Source organism: Mobula birostris, chromosome 10 (genome assembly GCF_030028105.1).
Source record: "Mobula birostris isolate sMobBir1 chromosome 10, sMobBir1.hap1, whole genome shotgun sequence".
In the NCBI taxonomy this organism is placed as follows: Eukaryota; Metazoa; Chordata; class Chondrichthyes; order Myliobatiformes; family Myliobatidae; genus Mobula; species Mobula birostris.
In genome coordinates, this window is record NC_092379.1 from 21,110,949 (window position 1) to 21,134,090 (window position 23,142).

Consider the following 23,142-nt stretch of genomic DNA (forward strand, 5'->3'; position numbering starts at 1 on the left):
TTGACCAAAGATCATATTGGTGACAAAAATGTCGGATCACTGTTTGAGGGCTCCTTGTCCCCATTAACATTTTGCTCCTCATCTGGTGCCTGTGTGTCCCTAACTGAATGAAACATACCATTGTTGGGAATTGTTCTGTTACAATGGTGCAGTTAAACATCTGTCTGTGAGGGCAGACGTTTTGCATCTGTACTGAGCCACAGAGTACTGTTGAGGGAGATGGCCTGCCTGGGGGAAGCCACAGTGGTCGCGCCTCTGCCACAGAGTCTGGCCCTGTGCCTCAGCAGGGTAGGAAAATGAAGAGGATAGTAGCAGTGATAGGGGACTCTGTAGTTAGGGGGTCAGGCAGGTGATTCTGTGGATGCAGGAAAGAAACACAGATAGTCGTTTGCCTACTGGGTGCAGGGGTCCAGGATGTTTCAGATCGTGTCCAGGATATCCTGAAGTGGGAAGCAGAACAGCCAGAGGTCGTGGTACATATTTGTACCAACGACATAGGTAGGAAAAGGGAGGGGGTCCTGAAAACAGACTACATGGAATTGGGAAGGAAGTTGAGAAGCAGGACCACAAAGGTAGTAATCTAGGGATTACTGCCTGTGCCACGTGACAGCAAGTATAGGAATAGAATGAGCTGGAAAATAAATGCATGACAGAGGGATTAGAGCAGGGAGCAGGGATTCAGATTTCTGGATCATTGGGACCTCTTTTGGGGCAGGTGTGACCTGTACAAAAAGGACGGGTTGCACTTGAATCCCAGGGGGAACAATATCCTGGCAGGGAGGTTTGCTAAGGCTGTTGGGGAGAGTTTAAACTAGAATTGCTGGGGGGTGGGAACCAAACTGAAAAGACAGGGGAAGAGGCAGTTGGCTCACAAGTAGAGAAAGCTTGAAGACAGTGCGAGAGGGAGGATAGGCAGGTGATAGCAAAGGGACATGCTCAGATCGATTGTTTGAGATGTGTCTATTTTAATGCAAGGAGTATTACGAACAAAGCGGATGAGCTTAGAGGTTGGATCAGTTCTTGGAGCTATGATGTTGTGGCCATTACAAAGACTTGGATGGCTTAGGGGCAGGAATGGTTACTTGGAGTGCCGGGCTTTAGATGTTTCAGAAGGTTGATGGAGAAGATCCTGAAAGGCAGGATTTATGAACATTTGGAAAGGCAGGTCATGCCTTATGAGCCTGATTGAATTTTTTGAGGATGTGACTAAACACAGTGATGAAGGCAGAGCAGTAGGTGCAGTGTATATGGATTGCAGCAAGGCATTTGATAAGGTACCCTATGCAAGGCTTACTGAGAAAGTAAGGAGGCATGGGATCCATGGGGAGATTGTTTTTTGGATCCAGAACTGGCTTGCTCACAGAAGGCAAAGTGATGTGCCTCATGGATCTGTTCTGGGACCCCTACTCTTTGTAATTTTTATAAATGACCTGGATGAGGAAGTGGAAGGATGTTAGTAGATTTGCTGTTGATACAAAGGTTGGTGGTGTTGTGGATAGTGTGGATGCCTGTCAGAGGTTACAGTGGGACATTGATAGGATGCAAAACTGGGCTGAGAAGTGGCAGATGAGGTTCAACCCTGATAACTGCGAAGTGGTTCATTCTGGTAGGTCAAATATGATGGCAGAATGTAGTATTAATGGTAAGACTCTTGCCAATGTGGAGGATCAAAGGGATCTTGGGGTCAAAGTCCATAGGATACTCAAAGCTGCTGCGCAGACTGACTCTGTGGTTAAGAAGGCATATGGTGCATTGGCCTTCATCAATCGTGGGACTGAGTTTTGGAGCCAAGAGGTAATGTTGCAGCTATTAGGACCCTGGTCAGACCCCAGTTGGAGTACTGTGCTCAGTTCTGGTCGCCTTACAACAGGAGGGATGTGGAAACTATAGAAAGGGTGTAGAGGAAATTTACAAGGATGTTGCCTGGATTGGGGAGCATGCCTCATGAGAATAGGTTTGAGTGAACTCAGCCTTTTCCCCTTGGCGTGACGGAGGATGAGAGATGACCTGATAGAGATGTATAAGATGAGAGGCATTGATTGTCTGGATAGTCAGAGGCTTTTTCCCAGGGTTGAAATGGTTAGCGTGACAGGGCACAGTTTTATTGTGCTTGGAAGAAGGTGCAGAGGAGAAGTCAGGAGTAAGTTTTTTAAACAGAGAGCGGTGACTTCGTGGAATGGGCTGTCAGCAACGGTGGTGGAGGCAGATATGATAGCGTTTTTTAAGAGACTCCTGGATAGGTACATGAGGCTTAGAAAAATAGAGGGCTATAGGTAACCCTAGGTAATTTCTTAGGGAAGGACATGTTCGGCAGAGCTTTGTGGGCCAAAGGGCCTGTATCATGCTGTAGGTTTTCTATGTTTCTGATATCCTAGTGGGAAGGTTTGCTTGTGCTGCATGGGATGAAGAGGGTTGGAGGGGGGTTGGGTAATGTCGGTTAAACTAGAGTTGTAGGGGATGGGGACCAAAGTATCAGAACAGATCGTGAAGATACGTTGTTAAGATTTTAGACAAAGTCAAGATTCAAAAAGTTAAGCATAACGTGAGTAATGTTCTGAGCTGCATATATTTCAGAGCAAGTGTTATTGCAGAAAAGGCAGATGAGCTCGGGGCAAAGTTCAACACATGGAATTATGATGTTGTAGCCTTTGTTGAGACTTGGTTGCAGGAGAGGCAGGACTGGCAGCTCAATATTCTGGGGTTCCATTGTTTTAGACACAACAGGGTGGGAGGGATTGAAGGGGAAGGTGTGGCATTACACATCAGTGCAAGTGTCACTGCAGTATTCGGTCAGGAGAGACTGGAGAATTCCTCTTAGAAACATAGAAACATGGAAAATAGGTGCAGGAGTAGGCCATTCAGCCCTTTGAGCCTGCACTGCCATTCAGTATGATCATGGCTGATCATCCAACTCAGAACCCTGTACCTGCCTTCTCTCTATACCCCCTGATCCCTATAGCCACAAGGACCACATCTAACTCCCTCTTAAATATAGCCAATGAACTGGCCTCAACTGTTTCCTGTGGCAGAGAATTCCACAGATTCACCACTCTCTGTGTGAAGAACTTTTTCCTCATCTCCGTCCTGAAAGGCTTCCCCTTTATCCTTAAACTGTGACTCCTCGTTCTGGACTTCCCCAACATCGGGAACAATCTTCCTGCATCTGGCCTGTCCAATCCCTTTAGAATTTTAATACGTTTCAATAAGATCCCCCCTCAATCTTCTAAATTCCAGCAAGTGTAAGTCTAGTCGATCCAGACTTTCATCATATGAAAGTACTGCCATCCCAGGAATCAATCTGGTGAACCTTCTTCACACTCCCTCTATGGCAAGAATGTCTTTCCTCAGATTAGGGGACCAAAACAGCACACAATACTCCAGGTGTGGTCTCACCAAGGCCTTGTACAACTGCAGTAGTACCTCCCTGCTCCTGTACTCGAATCCTCTCGCTATAAATGCCAGCATACCATTCGCCCTTTTCACCGCCTGCTGTACCTGCATGCCCACTTTCATGACTGGTGTACAATGACACCCAGGTCCCGTTGCACCTCCCCTTTTCCTAATCGACCACCATTCAGATAATAATCTGTTTTCTTGTTCTTGCCACCAAAGTTGATAACCTCACATTTATCCACATTAATTTGCATCAGCCATGAATTTGCCCACTCACCGAACCTACCCAAGTCACCCTGCATCCTCTTAGCTAACACTGCCGCCCAGCTTCATGTAATCCACAAACTTGGAGATGCTGCATTTAATTCCCTTGTCTAAGTCATTAATATATATTGTAAACAACTGGGGTCCCAACACTGAGCCTTGCGGTACCCCACTAGTCACTGCCTGCCATTCTGAAAAGGTCCTGTTTATTCCCACTCTTTGCTTCTAGTCTGCCAACCAATTCTCTATCCACATCAATACCATGCCCCCAATACCGTGTGCTTTAGGTTTGCACACTAATTTCCTGTGTGGGACCTTGTCAAATGCCTTTTGAAAATCCAAATATACCACATCCACTGGTTCTCCCCTATCCACTCTACTAGTTACATCCTCACAAAATTCTGAGATTCGTCAGACATGATTTTCCTTTCACAAATCCATGCTGACTTTGTCCGATGATTTCACCACTTACTGAATGCGCTGTTATCACATCTTTGATAACTGACTCGAGCATTTTCCCCACCACCGATGTCAGGCTTACCGGTCTATAATTCCCCGGTTTCTCTCTCCCTCCTTTTTTAAAAAGCGGGGTTACATTAGCCACCCTCCAACCCTCAGGAACTAATCCAGAATCTAAAGAGTTTTGAAAAATTATCACTAATGCATCCACTATTTCTTGGGCTACTTCCTTAAGCACTCTGGGATGCAGACCATCTGGCCCTGGGGATTTATCTGCCTTTAATCCCTTCAATTTACCTAACACCACTTCCCTACTAACATATATTTCCCTCAGTTCCTTCATCTCACTAGACCCTCGGTCCCCTACTATTTCCGGAAGATTAATTATGTCCTCCTTAGTGAAGACAGAACCAAAGTAGTTATTCAATTGGTCTGCCACGTCCTCGTTCCCCTGTTTCAATGATCAATTCACCTGTTTCTGACTGAAAGGGACCTACATTTGTCTTAACCAATCTTTTTCTTTTCACGTTTCTATAAAAGCTTTTACAGTCAGTCTTTATGTTCTCTGCCAGCTTTCTCTCATAATCTTTTGTCCCTTTCCTAATTAAGCCCTTTGTCCTCCTCTGCTGGACTCTGAATTTCTCCCAGTCCTCAGGTGAGCTGCTTTTTCTGGCTAATTTGTATGTTTCTTCTTTGGAATTGACACTATCCCTAATTTCCCTTGTCAGTCATGGGTGCACTACCTTCCCTGGTTTATTCTTTTGCCAAACTGGGATGAACAATTGTTATAGTTCTTCCATGTGATCTTTAAATGCTTGCCATTGCATATCCACCGTCAACCCTTTAAGTATCATTTGCCAGTCTATCTTAGCTAATTCACGTCTGATATCTTCAAAGTTACCTTTCTTGAAGTTCAGAACCTTTGTTTCTGAATTAACTATGTCACTCTCCATCTTAGTGAAGAATTCCACTGTATTATGGTCACTCTTACCCAAGGGGCCTCTCACCACAAGATTGCTAACTAACCCTTCCTCATTGCTCTGTACCCAGTCTAGAATGGCCTGCTCTCTAGTTGGTTCCTCGACATGTTGGTTCAGAAAGCCATCCCGCATACATTCCAAGAAATCCTCTTCCTCAGCACCCTTACCAATTTGGTTCACCCAATCTATATGTAGACTGAAGTCACCCATTATAACTGCCATTCCTTTATTGCACGCATTTCTAATTTCCTGTTTAATACCATCCCCAACCTCACTACTACTGATAGGTGGCCTGTACACAACTCCCACCAGCGTTTTCTGCCCCTTAGTGTTCTGCAGCTCTACCCATATCCATGTCCTCCCGCCTAATATCCTTCCTTTCTATTGTGTTAATCTACTCTCTAACCAGCAATGCTACCCCACCGCCTTTTCTTTCATGTCTATCCCTCCTGAATATTGAATATCCCTGAATGTTGAGCTCTCATCCTTGGTCACCCTGGAGCCATGTCGCTGTGATCCCAACTATATCCTATTCCTTAATAACTATCTACAAATTCAATTCATCCACCTTGTTACGAATGCTCCATGCATTGACACACAAAGCCTTCAGGCTTGCTTTTACGACACTCTTAGCCCTAATACAATTATGTTGAAAAGTGGCCCTTTTTGATTTTTGCCCTGGATTTGCCTGTCTGCCACTTTTACTTTTCACCTTACTACTTTTTGCTTCTACTCTCATTTTACACCCCTCTGTCTCTCTGCACTTGTTCCCATCCCCCTGCCACATTAGTTTAAATCCTCCTGAACAACAGTAGCAAACGCTCCCCCTAGGACATTGGTTCCAGTCCAGCCCAGGTGCAGACTGTCCTGTTTGTAACGGTCCCACCTCCTCCAGAACTGGTTCCAATGTCTCAGAAATTTGAATCCCTCGCCCTTGCACCATTTTTCAAGCCAAGTATTCATCTGATATATCCTCCTATTTCTACTTTGACTAGCAAGTGGCACTGGTATTAATCCAGAGATTATTACCTTTGTGGTCCTACTTTTTAATTTATCTCCTAACTCCCTAAATTCACCTTGTAGGACCTCATCCCATTTTTTACCTATATTGTTGGTACTTGTGAGGCTTTACTGGAGGAAATGAGGAATAAGAAATGTATCTCCATGTTAATGGGGCTGTATTATAGATTGCCCTGCAGGATTTAATGGTACAAATTGTCAGGAGATCACAGACTATTACAAGAAACATAAAGTTGTGTTAGTAGGTGATTTCAACTTTCCACATATTGACTTGGATTCCCATACTACAAAAGGGATGGAGTTTGTCAAATATTGAAGAAACTTTCCATAATCAATACATAGAAATCCCAACAGAGTGTGTGGACTACTTGATTTCTTATTGAGGAATGAGACAGGGCAGTTGACAGAAGATTATGTATGGGAACACTTAGCATTTGCTGATCATAATGCCATTAGCTTCAAAATCAATATGGAACAAGATAAATCTGGTTCCAAGGTTCAGATTCTAAATTGGAGAAAAGCCAATTTTGATGGTGTCAGAAAGGATCTGGCAAGTGTGAGTAGGGACAGATTGTTTTCTGGCAAAGGTGTTTTTGGTTAGTGAGAAGCCTTCAAAAGTGAAATTTTGAGAGCACATTGCTTGTATGTGCCTGTCAGAATAAAAGGCAAGGATGACGGGTTTAGGGAACCTTGCTCTTCATGAGATATTGAGGCCCTGGTTGAGAAGTAAAAGGAAGTGCTCAGCAGGTATAGGCAGGAATGGACAAATGAGGTACTTATGGAGTGTAAGAAATGCAAGAAAACATCTAAGAAAGAAATAAGAAGGGCTAAAAGAATGGACGTGGTTGCCCTAGCAGACAAAGTGAAGGGGAATCCCAATGGAATCTACAGATATGTTAAAAGCACAATGATTGCAAGGGACAAAATTGGTTCTCCAGAAGATCAGAATGGAAATCTATGTGTGGTGCCAAAAAGGATGGGGAGATCATCAATGGATTTTTTTGTGTCTGTATTTAATTGGGAGATGGAAAGAGAGTCTGTAGAAATGAGGCAAAGCAGAAGCCTTTACAGATTGCAGAGCAGGAAGTGTTTACCGTTTTTAAGCAAATTAAAGATTGTGAGGGGGCGGCGAGCAGAGATATTTAAAACATCCTTAGCATCAGGCGAGATACTGGAGAACAGCAGGGTAGCTGATGTTCCATAGTTTAAAAAAGGCTGTAAAAATAAACCAGGAAATTATAGGCTAGTAAGCCTGACATCTGTCGTGGGAAAGTTACTGGAAGGTATACTAAGGGACGGACATATGAGTATTTGGATAGACACACAGAGTGATTAATGATTGTCAGCATGGGTTTGTGTGTGTAGGACACATTTAAGCAATCTCATGGAGTTTATTGAGGAACTTACTAGGAACATTTATAAAGACAAGGTAGTGGATGATATCTACATGGACGTTAGCAAAGCATTTGACAAGGTCCCCCTGATGTTGGCCTAAGGTGGCTTCCCCCACATCATGCCTGGATCTGCTGTAGATTAATTGACTGAAATTGTTTGCAATCATTCATCAACAACTCCATGATCACTGTGTCATGTGACAGGGGACTGAACCCAGCAGGATTTAATCGTGAGCAGTGTCCTGCAATGATCTTTGTTGGCCCTGCAACTATTCACTGATGTTACTAATGCTGTGGATGATGGGACACAAAGCCATGTCTATGAGTGTCCAGCAAATGAAAAGCAGACTCCACAGGAAATAGAATGGCAGGGAGGTTTAAAGTGCACAGATGGAAATAGATGAAGTGAACAGGACAACTGGAACAAAGCGAAATCATTGACTGGGGCAAGCAAGTTGCAGAGATAAAAAGAGAAATTTTCCATGGGAGATTCGAAAATCAGCACCAGAATTTTCAGTCTGGAGGAATCCCAGGCTCAGTCCGAACAGATATGAGGCAGCTCATTGATTCAGATCAATATCATAAATGGATCTACAGACTCTCACGTGCACTGAGACAAGATTTCAGGAAAGGTTGTCTTTGATCAGAAACAGCATCACTCATGGCAATTCACAGCTCCATTAGTGAATTTTATTGGCAATACAGCAGCTAAATGTCATGTGGCTGGGCAACTGTCCTGCAGTCCCTGCTGTGACCTGACTGGGTCCCGAGGAAATAAGCTCCTTGATGTTTGATTTTGCTTTCTCAGTCAAAGGTTGTAAGCAGAGATGAGCAACCCACTCTGTAAACAAACCTGATTTCATTCCATTGTACAATTATGTACAAATTGACCTTCAGGATAAGTCTGAGCTGAAGTTGTCAAGCCAGCTGACAGCAAATATTGTCCAGTTTGTAAATTTTCTATTTCTCATCTACAGAGTTGTCGGTCTTTATCCAAAATCCCTCCATTGAAGAGATGTGGATCAACCAGACCGCTACTGTGGTGTGTGTGATTGTGGGTGCTGATCTGAGCCAGGTCCAAATCCACTGGCAGGTGAACGAGAGGGAGAAAATCAGAGCAAACATGACCAGAAAACTGAGAGAGGAAGGAATCCAAGACACAGTGATCAGCCAACTCCAGACCAGTGTGGAGGAGTGGACCAGTGGGGTGGAGTACACTTGCTCTGCCCAACAATCTTCTTCAACCTCAGCAGTATCAGCACAAACAAAAAGTACCAAAGGTGGGCAAGAGGTCAGCAATTAAAATGGACAACGATGGTTACCTCAGTAAAAATGTTTAACATTCCCATTGTTTGCCCATCAGTTCCAGTGGAGACAAAAAGTCCCAAAGTCAGACTGCTGCCACCGCCAGAGGGAGAGACCAAGAGTGGGAACACGGTCACCCTCGAGTGTGTTGCCTCTGGATTCTACCCAAACCAAATAACCGTCACCTGGGAGAAAGGGGACTCTCTGATCTCCTCCAACATCAGTGTGAGACCAACTGCTCTGGAACAGGCAGGGACTTTCATTGCCCGCTACGTCCTGACCGTGAGCACAGAGGAGTGGAAGGAAGGCTCAGTTTTCAGATGCACAGTGTCTCATCCCCCCTCCAACACCAGTGTCAGGCAGGGTGTGAGAAACATTCAAGGTATGATTCTGAGATTCACTCCACTGTTGACATCCTCTGCCACAGTCACAACCCAGGGACAAGCAAGGTCAATAGGTAACGGCAAGTCTGGCATTGTTGTAGTTGTGTGAGTGGATTAATAATGCAGAGGCAGAGAGTGGGAAAGAAGCAGAGTTCATCCGATGCTTTCAAAACTTGGCTCACTTCTAAAATACCAACACAAGGTCTGTCTGTCCATCAGTAAATATCCATCTGGGCCCCTCTGTCACATCTCAGACAGATGTGTGAGAGTGCAGCACCCACTCAGTACAAGTACCAGGATCATTGACCTACAGTCTGTTCCCAAGCCTCAGGACACATCCGGGCCAGATTCTAGTTTTAGATTACAAACTATTTCTCTGATGTTCTTTGGTGAAGGACACTGGCCTTCCTACCCTGTTCACCCGTATCCATCAGTCTCACACCAAACTCTTCACTGCTCTGTGACGGACCTGCTAGAGCAGAGCAAGGAATGTTGGGCTTGTCAGTGAGGGAATAATGAAATAATGACTGCAAGATCAACGTTTGCACACCAACGTCTCAGAGACATGAAGCAAGTCTATCTGTCAGCAGAACTGGAGAAACTGAGTTTCACTGGAACAGGCATTGTGGAATGTAACTGGACATCAGACAGTTGTTGAGTTCCAGTAAACCAGAGAGATGCACAGTACTCAGCCAGGCACAGAACTAGTGCTGAAGCAATGGTACAGAGTACACTTGTGATGCTATCTCAATGTTATCCCTTTCTCTGTTCACAAGTGTTTTCTAACCCACTGAACACTTTCTACAATTTCTCTTTCAATTCCAAAAGTGAAAAGCCTTTACATTTTAGATGTGGTGAAATCATTGGTGGTGTAAACATTGGCCTGGATGGAGTAGGAGCAGAATATTCCAAGAAAACATCAGATGAATAAAAAGTCCATTCCCAATAGGAACCCTCTGCAGTGTCTATTCCCCACCAGATGAGATGGAAAGAAGTTGGGTCACTGGGTTCACTGCAGAGAGATTCCCATGGACAGAATGGCCAACGACAACACTGGTCAACCTTTCATTGTTTTCAAATCTTTTTATTTTTATATACAGGAAAAATAACATGAGTACATCGAAGTAACAACACTTACAATGCCTCAAAAAAAACATTATCTTAAAGATCGAAAAAAAAAATTGTGATAACAAAAAAAACCTACTAAGCAGAAAAGTGAGAAAAAAAAAGAGAACCCATTTGGTGTACAACCCGGAGTCATGCGTCATACAAAAAGCTACTAAAAATAAACATCAAACCGCCAGCAAGAAAAGAAAATATACTAAAAGAATTTACAATTAGATCGTGGAAAAATTATATCAATTAACTCAAATGATAATAACGAGCAAATGAGCCCCATCTTTTCTCAAAATCAAATAAAGGTTCAACGGTTCAACTTCTAATTTTCTCCAAACTAAGACATAGCATCACTTGAGAGAACCATTGTGACAAAGTGGGAGCTGATGTATCCATCCACTTCAACAAAATGGCCCTCCTAGCTATCAATGTGACAAATGCAATAACATGTTGGTCCGACACAGAAATACCATGAATATTTTGAGGAACTATTGCAAAGAGCACAGTTAATTTATTAGGTTGTAAATTAATTTTAAGTGCTTTAGAAATTGTTGAGAAAACCGACTTCCAGAACTGTACCGATATAGAACAAGACCAAAACACATGTGTCAGTGTAGCTATCTCAGTTTTACACCTATCACAACAAAATCAACATTAGGAAAGATTTTAGAAAGTCTCTCCTTTGTCAAATGATAATGATGTACAATTTTAAATTGAATCAATGAATGGCTAGCACAAATTGAGGAAGAGTTAACCAACTTCAATATCCGCATCCAGTCCTCCGTCATAAAAGTCAAATTATGTTCCTTTTCCTAATCCTGTTTAATCTTAGATAAAGGACGCTTATCCCATTGTAATAATAAATTATAAATTCTTCCAATAGAACCCTTAATCAAAGGATTCATACTCATAATAATATCTAACAGGTCAGCCTCCAATATTTAAGGGAAATTACTTAAATATTTTTGTAAATAATATCTAACTTGAAGGTATTGCAGAAAGTGAGTATGAAAGAGAATATTTATTAATTAATTGTTCAAAAGACATCAATCTATCTTCTTTAAATAAATCCAAAAAATAATTAATACCTTTATTTTTCCAAAGTAAAAAAATTGGATCACTCAAAGAAGGCCTAAAAAAGTAATTTCAGTAAATTAAACAATGAAGTTTAAATTTTTTAAGATTAAATAAATTGTGAAACTGGAGCCAAATTTGTAAAGAATACTTAATCACAGGATATAGGTTTAAGTTAACAACTTTACCTAATTGCATAGGTAAAGCAGCTCCCAATAATGAGGTTAAATAAAACTGTTTTACAACTTTCTGTTCCAGGTCTATCCAAATTGGCCGATCACTCTTATCAACCCAGTATAACCAAAAAGACAGATATCGCACATTAACAGCCCAATAGTACATTCTTAGATTAGGCAAAGCAAGACCTCCATCCTTTTTAAAAACGCAAACAACAGGAATCCTGCAGATGCTGGAAATTCAAGTGACACACATCAAAGTTGCTGGTGAACGGTCTCAGCCTGAAACGTCGACCCTACCTCCTCCTAGAGATGCTGCCTGGCACGTTCACCAGCAACTTTGATGTGTGTTACCTCCATCCTTTTTCAATTTTTGTAAATGACATTTATTAATTCTTGGTCTTTTATTATTCCAAATAAAAGATAAAATAATAGAATCAATCCGATCAAAAACCTTCCAAGTCAAAAAAACAGGAATATTCTGAAATAAATATAAAATTTTGGTAAAATCATCATTTTAACTATATGAATACAACCAACAAGTGAAAATGTAAGTGGACTTCATCTACTAAATAAATACTTCATAGAGTCTACTAAGGGAACGAAATTAGCTTTATAAAGATCCTTGTATTTTTTAGTAATTATAATACCTAAATATATAAAAGAGTCTGAAACTTTAAAAGGAATATTATCATATATAGAGACAGAATCATTTAAAGGAAACGATTCACTTTTACTAAAATTTATTTTATATCCTGAAAAACCTCCAAATTCATTAAATAATTTTAGCAAGGCAGGAATGGATTCATCAGGGTTAGATATATAAACCAATAAATCATCAGCATAAAGAGAGACCTTATGCATGGTCTCATTCACAAAGATCCCATGGATATTTTTAGCCTCAGGAAGAGCAATAGCAAGGGGTTCTAATATTAAATTAAACAACAAAGGACTTAACGGACAGCCTTGCCTTGTCCTCCGTGAAAGGTGAAAAAGAGGAGACCTATGATAGTTAGTGACAACAGTAGCAATAGGGGCTTTATATATTATTTTAATCCAATTATTAAAATTAACACCAAAGCCAAATTTCTCTAAAACATTGAATAAATATTTCCATTCGACTCAGTCGAACGCTTTTTCAGCATCCAAAGATACAACACATTGTGGAGTTTTAGAAGAGGATAAATATATAATGTTAAATAGTCTCTGAACATTTGAAAAAGAATAGCAACCCTTTATAAAGCCTGTTTGATCTTTACAAATAATTTTACCCAAAATATTCTCCAACCGATTGGCCATTATCTTTGACAAAATCTTAGCATCAACATTCAGTAATGAAATAGGTCTATATGAAGCACAGTCAGTAGGATCTTTATCTTTTTTAAGAATTAAAGAAATAGAGGCCTCATAAAAAGTAGAGGGTAAGTCACCTTTAACAAAAGAATCCTTAAACATTTCCAACATATACAGAGAGAGCAACTTTCCAAATTTTTCATAAAATTCTATGGGATAGCCATCAAGTCCTGAGGACTTACCAGATTGCATTGAAAAAATAGCTTTATGAATTTCGGCTTCAGTAATTTGAGCATCGAGAATCTTTTGATCCTCAGCCAAGATTTTAGGAAAAAGAATATTTCGTTAAAAAGAATTCATTTTAGAGGAATCTAATGGACATTGAGATTTATATAGCTCAGCATAAAAGTCTTGAAAAATCTTATTAATTTCCTCATATTCCTGAGCTAAGGTACCATCTTCCCTATGAAGTTTCATGATTTGCCTTTTGGCTGCAGCCATTTTTAATTGAGATGCAAGCAGTTTATTATTTTTATCTCCATACATATAAAATTGGCTCTTTAACTTAAGCAAATAACCTTCAATGGGATGAGTTAATAACAGGTTATATTGTGATTGAAGTTCCACCCTTTATTTAAATAAGTCAGTATTGGGGGAAATTGCATAAATATTATCTAAATCTTTAATTTGTTTTGAAATTGTATCTAGTTCTGCTTTAGTTCGTTTTTGAAGTTTAGCTGAATAAAAAATAATCTGACCATGTAAAAATGCTTTAAATGTATCCCATATAACTAATTTAGACATACCCCCTATATCATTAAAAAGAAAAAAATCTTTTATCTGGGTTTCAATGAAACTGACAAAGTCAGAGTTGTGCAATAACATCTGAGACAGACGCCAAGGTGGGCTGGCAAGAATGACATCATCAAATTCAAAAGACAAATCCAGAGGCGCATGATCAGATATAGCAATAGCGTCATATTCGCAAGTTTAAACACTAGGCAGGAAGCGAGGATCGATTATAATCGATCCTCGAATATTTTTTATAATCATGTGAGAAGAAAGAATATTCTCTATTATCGGGATGAAGGTACCTCCACAAATCAATCAACCCAAAATCAATCAAAAAGGAATTAATAAATGATGTGGATCGATTTGGAAGTTGCTGATTGGTTGAGCTCTTATCAATCAAAGGATTTAAACAGCAATTAAAATCCTCACCCATTATGAGCATATATTCATTTAAGTCAGGCAGTAAAGCAAATACCTTTTTTAAAAAAAGAAGGATCATCTAAGTTAGGACCATACAAATTAACCAAAACAACTTTTCTGTTACAGATTGTTCCTTTAACAATTAAAAATCTACCATTAGAATCTGATTCAATATCCTCTTGAATAAATATATTAGGTTTAATGAAAATAGGCATGCTTTTTGTTTTAATCTGAGAAGTAGAGTGGAATTGCAAACCACTCCACCATCTAAAAAATCTATTTTGATCTCCCGCCCTGATATGTGTCTCTTGAGCAAAAATTATATCAGGTTGGAATTGGTTAAAAATTTTAAAAGTCTTTTTTCGTTTAATAGGATGATTCCAACCACGTACATTCCAACTTATTATATTAATCCGTTTGAACACCGTACTATAATTTTATTCTACTTTATACATGCACAGAGCACATACCAATATGGGATGATCAAAGATGGCGGTGATGAAGAATACAACCACATAAAAAACACGCATGCTCCGGAACCACCCAATGGGAAAAAACTCCTAACTCTAAACCCACTCACCCACACCCGGAAACCCGAAAGAGGCAAGCGATCTATGATAGAATTCAAAGCTGAAGACCGCTCTGTCTGTGTTTTCTTTCCCTCCCCCCAGTTAGTAAAAAAGTAGAGTGACCTTGTGAAAAAAACAATAAACTCAACAAAAAAAGGTATTTACATTCCATCGACTAATAAACAAGAAAGAACCAAAATAATGTTATCTCTTAGAGAGAAAAACCAGCGCCATGTTTAAGTTTAATATTAATTCCCTAAAAAAGCTTTAAATTCAATTATAAAATGTTATAATAAAACAGAAAAAAATATATAAAAAGTCCTATTAGTAGGAAAAAAATACCAATTAACTGATTAAAATGAAGAAACAAACCAAGTATTAAAGGAACAAATTGCCTTATCTTCTTCCCTCAGTCGTAGAATGTCCAGAAATCATTTAAACAGAGATACTTAAACCATAAATCTTTCCAAAGGAAAACCAACAATATGCAATAAAGAACAACTCTTTGTGTTCTTTAATTAGTCTCTCAATGAAATATACAAGTGACCTTCATAAATCTTCTTTCCAAAATGCGAATAATATACAAATAGCCAAACAGCCCTTCAGATGGATCATTCAACAGCGGCGTCAGTGACAGCGGCAGGTAAAGCCTGAAGAAAATCCAGTGCAGCTTTTGGATCAAAAAAAGTACGAGGAGGAGAATTAGCAGGGAAAATTTTAATTCTTGTCAGGTACCCCAGAGACGGAAAAAGTTTTTTATCATATGCTTGTTTCATTACCAGGGCAAATTTTGATCTTTGTTCCATTATCTCTCTTGGATCATCTTCATAGAAGTGGAGCTCAGATTCCATAAATCTAAAAACTCTCTGTTTTCTTGCCTGTCGCATTATTTGATCTTTAAGTTTAAAGTGATGAAAGCAAACCAGCACAGATCTTGGTTTACTAGAATCCTTCAATTTCGAGATAAACGCCCTATGTGCCCTTTCTATAGCAGGTGGCTTTGATAGAATGGTAGGAAATAAAGTGTGGAAAAGCTTACCAAAGTAAGCCGTTAGATCTCCTTCTTCAGCTCCTTCTTGCAGCCCAACAATTCTTATATTCCTTCGTCGAGACCTAGTTTCCAGGTCTATAATCTTATTTTGATATATTTCCAAATGATTTGTAGATTCAGACAACTTTTGCTTAGTTATCTTCAATTCCTCTTCGTGTGAAATAACTTGAGTTTCCAGGTCTTTAAGTTTTCCCAGAAATGACTTCATTTCATTACTATTCTTTTCCAGTTGGTCTTTAATTGATCCATTCTGATCCTTAATTGAATTCAGTGTCCGAACAATATCTTCAGCCCACGATGGCATTTCATCAGATCTTTCCTTTTGCACCTTTCCTTTCCCATTACCTATGTCACTAGGTTCAGGTAAATTCTCCCCACTTCTTGTAGACATAGACATATTGATCCCCGTCAAGAATCAACAAGTAAAAATTTTAAATTCAAAGCTTAAACTAGGGGGAGAGAAAGAAAACTAAGAGCAGCACAAAAATACTGCTACTCCACGTGCAGACAGAGGTGGTCCTTGGTCAACCTTTAATTGATGCTGATCCTGCAACAGTGCGGTTTACCTCACTGAAACAAACGAGATTACCTGCAAGTCCTTTCTCATTAGCTCAAAATAGAGATATATATTTCATGATTAAATACATCAAAATAAATTAACAACATTTCTGAGATCCTGCAGTTCTTGTTAAAACTTTCTTGTGTCAGGTCTGATCCTGTTGGAAACTTGTATAGACTACTTGAGAGGTTAAATGTGTTTGTGTAATCAAAGTTCAATAAAGAAGGTATGGAAAGCATTCGGCTGCCAGTGTTCTGTGCCGGTATGTTTTGGGATACAATTGTGTGACTTAAACCTGAGGGGCTGGAAGTGTTGCCTGGTTGGTTCTGTCCTTCATTGTATAGACAGACAGACAGACATTCAAGTAGATATAGGTATATGTGTACAATAGTGTCCACTGTGCAAATGATAGAACATTCTGGATTGCTCCACAGTTTGAAAGGTTAATTGACAAGGAAGGGTATTTCATCAACTTTGTGAAGACATTTGGTGAACTCATTCAGAAAGAAGGGACAATATGTTGTCAGTGACCCACAGCAATGTGTTCAGTGCTGACTTTGCCACTCACACAAGTCTGGCAGATCTGTTAGCAGTCTGGAAGGCTATAACTACAGAGATAATAATCGATGAAATGAATAGGTAGGAACCGACTCCAGGTCTTTGGACAAACTATCTTGGAGGGACTGCTGAACATACATGCACTCCCCAGAGTAAATTACAAGTTCGGATGATGTTTAATGAATGTTAAGTGCAGATCTGGTCAATATTTTCAGTGGAGTGAACATAGTCGATTCAGAGGAACCAGTTCATTTAGTTTTCTGTAGGGGCTGCCAAGTTACAAAATGACATGCTGTGAGGAAACATGACTCAAGTCATCAAGTTTACTCAAATTTATTGCCATGTTGATCTTCAAGAAACATCAACAAGAAACTAACTGTCTCACTTTCTCAATTCTTTCAGAAACCTGCACAGACTTGACAGGAGAGGAGGGGAAGGAAGAACAGGGACACGTGGATGGAGATGACAATGTGCTTACAGTTCCTGCCTTTGCCTTTCTGTTTATCATCAGTTTCCTCTACAGCACCTTCGTCACCGTTGTCAAGGTAACTAACTGACTAACAGGGGCATCCCATGAAACCCAAACTTTCACCTTCCATCTCACCACATTGCATTCTCTGACATTGCAATCCCAGTGACAGCACAATCAACAGACAATGCAGTCTGAGGCCTTTCACAACCCCTGGGACCTTACACCTTTCATCTTTACTCCAAGCCTCTGGGCCTTGATAAGCAGAAGTTATGACCAGTACAAAAGAGACGGGTTACACCTGAATCCACAGGGGACAAATATCCTCGCAGACCGGTTTGCTAGAGCTGGTCAGAAGGGATTAAACAAATTTGGCAGGGGGATGGGAAATGAAGTGATAGGGTTGAGGATCAAATCATTGGTTGGCAAACAGTGTGTAGTGAGACTGCTAGCAAGAAGAAGCTGATGACTGGGTAAAATTGCAGTTATCGGGATGAGTTGCAATGTAAAAAGGGACAAAATTTTAAGATGTAATGAATACAGGACTGAAGGTGTTATATTTGAATGCACGCAGCATATGGAATAAGCTAGGTGAACTTGAAGCCCAGCGACATATTGGCATGTATGACATTGTGAGCATCTCTGAATCGTGGCTGAAAGAAGATTATAGCTGTGAGCTTAATGTCCAAGGATACACATTGTATCGAAAGGACAGGGAGGTAGGCAGAAGGCGTGGTGTGGCTGTGTTTGTAAAAAATTAAATTAAATCATCAGAAAGCAGTGTCATAGGATCGGAAGGTGTAGAATCGTTCTGGGTAGAGCTAAGAATCTGCAAGAGTGAAAGACACTGATGGGACTTTTTACAGACCTGCAAACAGTATAACAAAGATGTGGTCTACATATTACAACGAAGGACAGAAAATGCATGTCAAAAGTGCAATGTTAAGATAGTCATCGTATGTTTCAATATGCAGGTTGATAGAGACGGATTGCACCTGAACTTCAGGGGAACTGGATAGCTGTCTGCAAGATTTGCTGATGCTACTTGGAAGAGTTTAAACTAGTTCTGCAGGGGTGAGAACCCGAGCCCCAGGTCAGTTGGGGAAGGACCTGACCAGAAGTTAGATGTCAGGGAAGGTATTGAAAGTCACAATTGAAGTAACAGGTGTTATGTTACTTCTGTTTAAACGTACCGTGGGTTAACAGTAAAGAATCATATTCTGGAAGTATTAGAAAACTTTTATTTACAGTAATAAACAAACACATCTTAACCCAGACACGTGCTGGAACATTCTGGCAATCCTGTGCATGCTGAGTGCTCTGTCCAATCATGTACTGGCACGTCATTGCATGTGATATTACCACACCTTCCTTTCCTTAAAAAGAAAAACACTTAACAATGTTAATCAAAACACATCTATATAAGATAACTGAAACTCTGAAGTTGACTTTTTCTTAAAGCCTTTGCGATTCTTTCCTATCACCACTCCCTCCTCTGTTTGGACCATGTATGATCTGGTCTGTGATAATGTGTTCCTTTTATCTTGTATCGTCACTTTGTATCCTTGTCTTTCAGACAAACGTTTCCTTAGATCAGTCAATTCATGTTCCACTTCCATTTGTAATGAAATACGAATCTTCTTTTCTTCATCTAATTCATTCATTAACTGTGTAATCTCTTTTTTATGTTGAGACTTCATCATTTCAATAATACTCCTCAATTCCTTCACCTGTGCGTTCACTTCTTATACTGTGCCCACTGTGAGTGTTCTTGCTCTAGACGGTGATGAAACTGAACCTCATATTCTCACAGTGTCTATTTCATTATTGCTTGCATTGAAGCAACCTCCTCCTGCCATTGCTTTTTCACATCATCAGTTGCCTCCCGTTTGGTCGTCTCAGACACTGCAGCTACTACTTTTATATTCTCCATGTCAGCATTTGCCTCCATGGCCTGGACCTGCAGTCGAGTTACATCACCTTCTGCCAACTGTAATGAAACATTCTGTTGCTTCAGCTCTGTGTCACTATCCAAGACAAAAATTCTTTTCAGCAAACTAAGTCTTTCACAGGCAGATAAACCCAGAATTGACTGTACATTTTTTGGCATGGCCACAAATGAAAGCGTATGCACAATATTTTTGTGTGATACCTTTGCCACGCATGTTCCGTTAACTGGAATGTCTACACCTGAATACCCAGTCATTTTTATATTTGTCTGATGTAACTTCAGTCTTGGCTTTAAAGCATTAGACTCAGATTCTGCAAGAACATTTACTTGCAGTCCAGTATCAAGTTTTAACAGAATATTGTTTTGATTCACTTGCAACGGAATAGTCCAGTCATTCTTACTCTGTTTATTTTCACAAAGCACATCTATATAAAATTCCTCACGTTCATCCTTAAGCACAGCATTTACTGGTTTCATTTTACTTTCCATCTTTCTACTTTTACAGCAGCATGAAACGTCACTGTCTCAGAAGCTTTGCAAATGCCAAAGCTTTTTCAAAATTTAAATTTTGCTCTCTCAACAGCCTTTTTCTCAGAGCATTATCTCGAATGCCACAAACGAGTCTATCTTTAATGAGAGAGTCAATGAGCAATCCAAACTTGCATGTCTACTACGCTTTCTTAACTCAGTAACATACTGATCAATTGTTTCAGCGGCTCTCTGCACACGAGAAGAATTTATATCGCTCATACGTTAAATTACACTTAGGTATACAAAATGCTTCAAATCTGTCCATTATCGACCTTAAATTGAAATTATCTCCATCATCAAAGACAAAATTATTATATACTTCTACTGTGTCATTCCCGATTACATAGAGCAAAAGCGCAGCTTTGATTTTTTTCAATTTTTCTTCATAATCGATCGCAGATAAATAAAGTTCAAACTGTTGCTTGAATATCCTCCAATTCTCAGCTACATTGCCAGTCAGCTGAAGTTTTGGTAGGGGTGGTAAACCTTCCATTTTACCATTCAAAGTTCAAACTTTTTTCTTCTATTTTTTTTTGATTATCTTCGATTCTCTATTCTCTCGTATTATTCTTCCAGAACTACTTCTGACACCATGTTATGTTACTTCTGTTTAAACGCACCATGGATTAACAGTAAAGAATCATATTCTGGAAGAATTTGAGAAATTTTATTTACAGTATTAAGCAAACACGTCTTAACCCAGCCACGCGCTGGAACATTCTGGCAATCCCGCGCATGCTCAGTGCTCTGACCAGTCATGTACTGGCACATCATTGCATGTGATATCACCACAACAGGTATGATAGGTCAGATAGTTTGGAGTGTGTATATTTTAAAGCTAAGAGTATTATGGGTAAGAGTGATAAGACCATAAGGTAAAGGAGCAGAAGTTGGCCATTTGGCTCATGAAGTCCGCTCTGCCATTCAATCATGGACTGATGCAATTCTTCCAGTCATCCCCACTCCCCTACCTTCTCCCCTTACCCTTTGATGCTTTGCCTAATCAAGAATCTATCTATCTCTGCCTTAAATGCACCCATGACTTGGCCTCCACAGCTGCTTGTGACAACAAATTCCACAGATTTACCACACTCTGACTAAAGTAATTTCTCTGCATCTCTGTTCTAATGGACATCCTTCAATCTTGAAGTTGGGCCCTCTTGTCCTAGACTCCCCTACCATGGGAAATAACTTTGCCATATCTAATCTGTTGAGGCCTTTTAACATTCAGAATGTTTCTGTGAGATCCCCCCCATTCTACTGAACTCCAGGGAATACAGATCAAGAAATGGCAGACATTTCTCGTACGGTAACCCTTTCATTCCTGGAATCATTCCTGTGAATCTTCTCTGAACCCTCTCCAATGTCAGTATATCCTTTCTGAAATAAGAAACCCAAAACTGCATACAATACGCCAAGTGTGGTCTCATGAGTGCCTTATAGAGCCTCAACATTACATCCTTGCTCCCTATCCTATACCTCTAGAAATGAATGCCAACGTTGCATTCGCCTTCTTCACCACCGACTCAACCTGGAGGTTAACCTTTAGGTTATCCTACAAAAGGACTCCCAAGTTCCTTTGCACCCCTGCATTTTGAATTCTCTTTCCATCTAAATAATGATCTGCCCATTTATTTCTTCCACCAAAGTGCATAAGCAGACACTTTCCAACATTGTAATTCATTCGCCACTTCTTTTCCCATTTCGCTAAACTATCTAAAACTCTATGCAGGCTCTGTTTCCTCAAGACTACCCACTCCTCTACCTATCTTTGTATAAACAGCAAATTTAGCCACAAATCCATTAATCCCACAGTCCTAATCATTGACATAGAAACATAGAAAATAGGTGCAGGAGTAGGCCATTCAGCCCTTCGAGCCTGCACCGCCATTTATTATGATCATGGCTGATCATCCAACTCAGAACCCTGCCCCAGCCTTCCCTCCATACCCACTGATCCCCATAGCCACAAGGGCCATATCTAACTCCCTCTTAAATATAGCCAATGAGCTGGCCTCAACTGTTTCCTGTGGCAGAGAATTCCACAGATTCACCACTCTCTGTGTGAAGAAGTTTTTCCTAATCTCGGTCCCAAAAGGCTTCCCCTTTATCCTTAAACTGTGACCCCTCGTTCTGGACTTCCCCAACATCAGGAACAATCTTCCTGCATCTGGCCTGTCCAATCCCTTTAGGATTTTATACGTTTCAATCAGATCTCCCCTCAATTTTCTAAATTCCAATGAGTACAAGCCCAGTTCATCCAGTCTTTCTTCATGTGAAAGTCTTGCCATCCCAGGAATAAATCTGGTGAACCTTCTTCATACTCCCTCTATGGCAAGGATGTCTTTCCTCAGATTAGGGGACCAAAACTGCACACAATACTCCAGGTGTGGTCTCACCAAGGCCTTGTACAACTGCAGTAGTACCTCCCTGCTCCTGTACTCGAATCCTCTCGCTATAAATGCCAGCATACCATTTGCCTTTTTCACCGTCTGCTGTACCTGCGTGCCCACTTTCAATGACTGGTGTATAATGACACCCAGGTCTCGTTGCCCCTCCCCTTTTCCTAATCGGCCACCATTCAGATAATAATCTGTTTTCCTATTTTTGCCACCAAAGTGGATAACTTCACATTTATCCACATTAAATTGCATCTGCCATGAATTTGCCCACTCACCCAACCTATCCAATTCACTCTGCATCCTCTTAGCATCCTCCTCATAGCTAACATGGCCACCCAGCTTCGTGTCATCCGCAAACTTGGAGATGCTGCATTTAATTCCCTCATCCAAGTCATTAATATATATTGTAAACAACTGGGGTCCCAGCACTGACCCTTGCGGTACCCCACTAGTCACCGCCTGCCATTCTGAAAAGGTCCCGTTTATTCCCACTCTTTGCTTCCTGTCTGCTAACCAATTCTCTATCCACATCAATACCTTACCCCCAATACCATGTGCTTTAAGTTTGCACACTAATCTCCTGTGTGGGACCTTGTCAAAAGCCTTTTGAAAATCCAAATATACCACATCCACTGGCTCTCCCCTATCCACTCTACTAGTTACATCCTCAAAAAATTCTATGAGATTCGTCAGACATGATTTTCCTTTCACAAATCCATGCTGACATACATCGTAAAAAGCAGCAGCCCCACACCGACCGCCGTGGAACTCCACTGGTGACCAGCAGCCAGCCAGAAAAGGATCCCTTTATTCCCACTCTCTGTTTTCTGCTGATCAACCAAAGCTCCACCCATGCTGGTATCTTCCCTGTAACTCCACGGGCTCTCATCTTGCTTAGCAGCCTCATGTGTGCATCTTGTCAAAGGCCTTCTGAAAATTCAAGTACACCACACCTACTGGATCTCCTTTGTCTACCCTGCTTA

At 40.5% G+C, this 23,142-nt stretch overlaps 1 protein-coding gene across 1 annotated transcript in view; it reads right to left on the reverse strand.

The window, feature by feature from the left end:
• Positions 1 to 23,142, reverse strand: part of LOC140203544 (uncharacterized) — a 281,956-nt gene that overhangs the window by 169,091 nt on the left and 89,723 nt on the right. The window lies entirely within an intron of this gene.